The 6,566-nt window shown below is 39.2% G+C and overlaps 1 long non-coding RNA gene across 1 annotated transcript; it reads left to right on the top strand.

Moving 5' to 3' along the window:
* The first annotated feature begins 717 nt into the window (after positions 1-717).
* LOC123249149 lies at positions 718-3,721 on the top strand. The gene is made up of 3 exons (XR_006506365.1): positions 718-803; positions 3,300-3,457; positions 3,563-3,721. It is a non-coding gene; the product is annotated as an uncharacterized LOC123249149 (long non-coding RNA).
* Positions 3,722-6,566: the final 2,845 nt, after the last annotated feature.

Below are 6,566 nucleotides of genomic sequence, written 5' to 3'. Positions count from 1 at the left end.
CCTACAAAAAGAATCCTCTCTGTGAAAGATTATTTTTCCTGATAAAAAGACTAGAAAATCAGATATTAGATTGAATATATTTTACACATACTGTGGACAGACAAGTGTTATTCTTGTAGAGATCTTCAGCATTCAAATTATTCTTAGAATCACAGAATGTCAAAGGTGGAAGAGACTCTTATTTAGTTTTCTCATTTTATGGATGAGGAAACTGAGGTCTTGAAGGGATATGATGGCTTATCCAACACTAAGTGAGAGAAACATGGCTTGCCCTCTGATTCCTCTGACTCAATCTAAATATATTTCTCCATGTTATCCTACACTATACTTGCCTGTGGAAAATAGCATGCTGTATTCAAAAGAATGCTAGCCTTGGCTTCAGGAGAAATCTGGATTCAAATTCTACCTTCTGCATTTATTAGCTGTGAGGCTTTGTTCAAGTAACTTTAACCTCCCTCAGCCTCTGTTTCCTCTACTCTCAAATGGGAGTAATAATACCTGTAGTAACTGTCTCTGGGTTGTTTTGAGCATCAAAAGAAAAAAAAATGTTTAAATGACTTTGTAAACCCATGAAGCACCTTAAAATACCAGCTGTTGTTGTGTTGGGGTATTATCTATACCTTCTTCCTCCACAAGTTCTTCTGAGGGTCTAGTTTTTTTCTTTTTAAAGCTTCCTGTGAACCAATGGATAAATACCAAAACAAACTCTCTTGATTCTGATGGCAGTTTCGAAATGGAGCTCTCCCTCCAGCAGTAGTAAATATACAGAGTTCTTGGTGAAGGAATTTGGTTGTTGACTCCAGGTAAGTTAGCCTTCTTGTGTCACTGCTGTACCTGAGGGGGCTCCTGAAGACCAACAACCTAAGGAAGACTCATTTGCTAGGCAAATGAAAGGGCAGAGACTTGGTATATCTTCAAAACCAGTGTGAGTGAGAACCTCCAAAGCTGCCTCAACAACTGTTCAATGCTTTCATAGATGGTCTTCTATTGTGAGCTTTGAAAAGTAGTAGCAATATCACCCTCATAATACACCATCTTAGAGGATTTTGATGGGGTACTGCAAAGGAATGAATTGGTTTGAAATGCAAGTAGGAGTTTCAATACAGTGTCACAAAATTAGTTCTCTCTCTTCCTTCACCCTCCTCTTTCTCCTCCTCCTCCTTTTCTCCTCCTCCTTTTCTCCTCCTCATTCTTTCTTCTTCTTCTTCTTCTTCTTCTTCTTATTATTATTATTATTATTATTATTATTAAGAATTATTGATTTGCCAAATACTGTGAATACAAAGACTGTAATTGAAACTGCCTCTGTCCTCCTAGAGTGTACCTTTTAAAAAGGGATAAAACATATACCAATAATAAAATACAAAGTCAAATGGAGATAATGATCCTTGAGCTTTCTACTTCATGGAGTTGTTGTGAGGAAAACAGTTTGTATTTTCTGTTTGTTGTTTAGTCATTTTCTGTTGTGTCTGACTTTTTGTGACCCCATTTGGGGTTTTCTTGACAAAGATACTTTGCCATTGCCTCCTCCAGCTCATTTTACAGTTGAAGAAACTAANCTTCTTCTTCTTCTTCTTCTTCTTCTTCTTCTTCTTCTTCTTCTTCTTCTTCTTCTTCTTCTTCTTCTTCCTCTCTCTCTCTGTCTCTGTCTATCTCTTCTCTCTTACCTCCTCTTACCTTCTCCTCCTTTTGCTCCCCCTCCTCCTCCTTCCTTCCTCTCTCCCTCTGTCTTTCTCTTTATTCTCTGTTTCTCTTTCTCTTTATGTGTCTTTCCTATCCTTTTTTTCTCTTCCTCATTTGCCTCCCTCTCCTTTCCTCTTCCTCTCTTACCCTCTCCCTTGTTTCTTTGAATATGATTATGTCCCTGGAACAATCTACCTCCCCTGAAAACTTTGGAGGACTTCAAAAGCTTCCTTTGGCATCCACAATCACCCCCATTGGAAAGAGATTTTAAATAATACTAATAAGAATGAATCCATCTATTCTGAAGATATCCACTCCACAAGGCTCCTCAAACATATAGCTTTCTGTTCTCTCTGAGGAAAGTCAGGAAACTAAATCAGGTAAATTTACTTAGGGTGAACCCTGAGTAAATACTTCTGTGATATCCTCATAATCTCAATTTGCCATCAGGACTAAGAGAAAGCAGTATTTGCTTTCTCTTAATTGGAACCCAACCTAGAAGGTTTCTGTCCCCCAACCTTCACCTCTAATAACAACAAAATCTCCACAGGCTTTCTTACAGACCTAAAGCAAAGTTTCTGTGAAATATTGATGGGTATAGAAAAGAAAGAACAACTCCTTGTTAAAATTAAACCAGAACCTAAACAAGGAGAATTTCCAGGCTTGTATTGATCTCAAAATTTTCAGAAATTCATTCTTTGATTGACAGTTTATAGTGACAAGAAAAAAGCAAAATCTTCCATATGAATAGTAGTTATTTCAATGCTTCTTCTTTTAATCTATTCCCAGTTTAATTGCTTCCAAAAATGATGGTGGTGCAGGTAAAACTAGGCAGCACTGAGCAGAATGAAGTGGTCACTAGTTGCACTAAACATGGAAATGCTCATGTTCTGTTTATTCATAGCAACTTCCTGGCCAGACATCATAACATCAACTCATTATGACATTATACTCAATTTTAAAATGTTCTTTATATTAAACGAATTACATTTCGATGGACAATTAAAGCCCACTTTTTCATATGTTTTGGTGTCAAAACAAAATTCCTCCTGCCATATATCAGAAGATCTCTTCATTTATTTTATTCTGTTCTCATAGCATTTCTCTTGTACATTTTTTGGATTTGCCATTAGGGTCCATGAAGTCTTAATCATTAGTACTATAATTTCCTGGGGTGGGGGGAAATACATTGATTTATTGAATTGGCTGTGGTAAAACCACCACCACCACCACCAAAAATAGTAAAAAAAAAACCCAGAAGATTAATCTGACATTGTAGGTTAATAGTAGGAAACAAAGAGTAGTCATAATTAAATGAGAAAAGGACTTCAGATGTTCATTCCAGTTTATAATAAAAAGCCCCTCACCAAAGTGTCTTAGAAAATAATGCATTCAGACTGAGCAGAATTACCGCCTAGCAGATTCTATTTATCTGTAGCTTAAAAAGCAGCTGCGTTTTTGTAAAAAGCAATGAATGTGGCATTCCTACTTAAAGGTGGAAGAAAAAAAAACCACCCCTTGTTTTGTAATAAGGGGATTTTCAATTTAAAAGAGAGAGCAGGCCTGTTGTGTGAAGTATGGTTATTACATTCACTGTATTCTATCTCCCCCACCAGGAGGCTAATAATGAGGAGTGAGGGAAGGGGGCCAGGGCCATGAGGGTTATCTCACAGTCCCAGATGCTGGATAAGTTGAAGGAGGCAGAGTCACTTTTGGATGACATTCAGAAAGGCCTGAATGCTTATTGGGAGAAGAAAAGGCTATTCTTTCCAAGGTAAACAGTCCGTTTCATCTACCAGCTGTAAAGATGGGTGTAAAATATGTTTATAGGAAGATATCCCATAAAGTTCATTTTTCCCCCTTTATGAAATCATTTCAGGTGTGTGGCATCTCTTCCCTCGCCGGTCCAGCGATGATGGCAGACCTTCTACCAGCGTATCCTGAGACAAAGAATTCGCTCCTGAGCCCCACCACGCCTAAAATAAAAATGCTTTGAAGGGATTGCCAAGCTCACTTTTAATCATGGGAAAGAAATTACCCACATGGAGTCAGCAGAAAATGAAAAAGTAGGCCTCGTGCTGAGATAATTCCAGCGAGTGCCAAGGGGCTAGTTGAGATATGGCTTCATGAGGTGAATATCTTTAGCTCTTACTTAGGGTTTAGTTACTGTATAATCATTTTCTCTTTTAGGAGCCATGAATATCCTACGTGTGTTTCCTAACCAAAGCTCTGTCTCTCTCCAAGCGTTTGTCAGGATCCCGACAGATCCCTTCCGCAATGGGTCCTTCTTGTTATTTACTTTTACTCCTGACAAGTTTGCAAATATGCAAAATCCCATTCAGGGACTACAGGGAGCCACTGGCTGCCTCTTGCTGTGTGTATTTGTGTATCTCTCTGTTTGAGTATCTGTCTGGTACTTTCTGTCTCCGTGTATGTATGTATCTTTGTTCTTGTCCTTGCCCACTCCTGAGGAGAATATCTGGGGTTTTCAGATGGGAAGATGGACAAGTGGATGGGGGAGGGCTGAGATTATGATTAAAAAAAAATTTTTTTTTCGGTGGGGGGGAGGAAGTGGGGGAAGAAAAGGTGCGTGTCACCTTGATAATTAATGATCAATCTTAATTTCTAATCCATATTAAAGGACAGAGGGGAGACATCCACTGAGGACACTAAGCTAACCTGCCTTCCCTTTGGGGGACCACAATTCCAATTAAACATCAGTTTCAGTGTGAAATTGGTTTGACTGCCTGTCTTTTGTTTGCCTGCTTTAACCCCATTTGTGCCTGGGCTCATTTAGAAGGCTCCCTTGAACTCCGTTCCAGTCCGAGGCCCAAGTTCATCCCTGGCGACCTGCAGGCCCTCTTCCTTTTCTTTTTTTCTTATTCTAATGATCAGGTCTGGGATCAGAATTTTTTTTTTCTTCCACTTTTTATTATAATTACTCTTTCCTGGTCCTTGATTCTGTGTCTCCTTTTCTCAAAAGAAGGATTCTTAACGTGCCATCTGCTTGTCTCTCAAAGCCTTGCCCCTGGTTTAAAAGCTATACCTTTATAATATTTTATATAACCCAAGTTATATTTCATATAAAATACATTTACATACAAATAAAGCAGGTATCGAAATAAAACATGATACGGCTACTATTTGGCCATTCCTATGGGCGAATGCAAATCTGGATTGCTACCTTATTTTTTTTTTCAGTTAAGCTCAGCGGTATTCATATACATCCATATAATGTATTTTATATAAAATATAACATAAACTCTCTATATAATGCTTTAGTGGAAATTCTTAAAGACCTCTTTCTTGCAAGTGTATTTTTTTTTTTTTTGGACAGGGAGAGAGAAAGAAGGAAAGCAAGGAGCTACTTTCAAAAGATATTTTGATTGAACTTTGGCTCAGCATCCATTCTGTTCTCTGCCAGTTTCTCCTGGCTGAGTGAGCCCAAAGAGCCAAAACAACAGTAACAACAACCAACCCCCCCTAAAAAAAAGAAAAAAAACCAAGGTCTCCCCCTTGCCTCCAGTTTCCCACATAGCTGAAGCATGGGATCACCATGCCAACCTAGGGCAAGCTTGGCTCAGAGCAATAATGCCCCCAGACACTTTGAAACCCATTCATCAGGGTGGGTGGTGAAGAGCCCAAGCTAGAGAAAGCTCAGCTCTTCCCCCTACCTGTGGCCCAGAAACCAGGAAGCAGTCTTCCTTTGTCCCTTCATCTCTCCCCTGCTGCTGCATCTGAGCATCCTTTAAAACGTAGTGGGAGCAGTTAAGCATGGTTCCCTTGATAGAGGCTGATGGGGGAGGGAGGTGGAAGGGAAGAAAGGAAAGACGGAAAAGCAGAAGGTGGAGTGGGGTCTTCCCAAGGGAAATACGGAGTCTCTCTGAACTCTCCTCAACAAAGGAGAGGGAAGTATGGTTGGCTGGGTGGAAGTGCTGGCGAGGCGTTTGGAAGGTGCAAGAAGATGAGCAGCTGTGTTTATTTTAATACATATCATTTAACCCTCACCTAAAAACAAATTGAAAGGTTTGGGAGTGCATTAATCTGGACCCAATTAGCATTTCTTTCTCCCTCAAAAGTGCAACCTGAGATTAATGAATATAAACTAAGAGTTTCAGAAGCAGTCCTTAAATCATTTGCATGTTTCATGCATGATAATTGAATTTATTTATGCACTTCCTCTCATTTAATTATTTCCTGCTCGTTCCTATGTTCTTCACCGAAGAGAAGGTAATAATAATAATAACATTAATAATAATAATCGAGCTATTTGACAAGTTAGGAAAGGTAGCAGTAAGGAGACAAAAATAACTTGGTTTGGTCCAAGAAATCAGGGTCCTCATTCATCTTACTGGGACTGGAGTAATGCTAAATTTTTTCCTTTAAAAACAGTGTTTTTCAATCTGGAATGCTGCTTTAATGTGTTGGTAAATATGCAAACCATGTTATTTTCTAAAGGGCAGAGAAGGCATTTTAAATTATAGCATTGAGTCTTGAGCGACCCTAGAGAATTGTATTTCAGCATGGCCAATTACAAGAGTAGCGATGATAGCAGCCGCAATTGAACATTAATAAAGAATAAAGAACTATCTTGGGCTTGGGACCTGGAGAATCGGAGATGACTGGAGGATTTGAACATACATTAGTTTAGCTGACCTATTTAGAATATTTGCTACAGTAGATACAAACTCAATAAAAAAAAAATGGTGTCAGTCTGTCCTGGGGTAGAGACCCAGAAGAGTTGGCCATTTTGGTCTGCTAGTTGAGATCTATATTGGGTTTTTTCCCCCATTATGTTAAGCTGGCTTCATACTTCCATGGCAGAGGTACATAGGGATGCTGAGCTTTCCCCTACCCCTCCCAGTGGCAAGTCTCTAAGGTGG

Source organism: Gracilinanus agilis, chromosome 5, assembly GCF_016433145.1.
Source record: "Gracilinanus agilis isolate LMUSP501 chromosome 5, AgileGrace, whole genome shotgun sequence".
NCBI lineage: Eukaryota > Metazoa > Chordata > Mammalia > Didelphimorphia > Didelphidae > Gracilinanus > Gracilinanus agilis.
The sequence above is the reverse complement of the archived record's forward strand: the minus strand, read 5'-3'. Positions and strand labels throughout refer to the sequence as shown.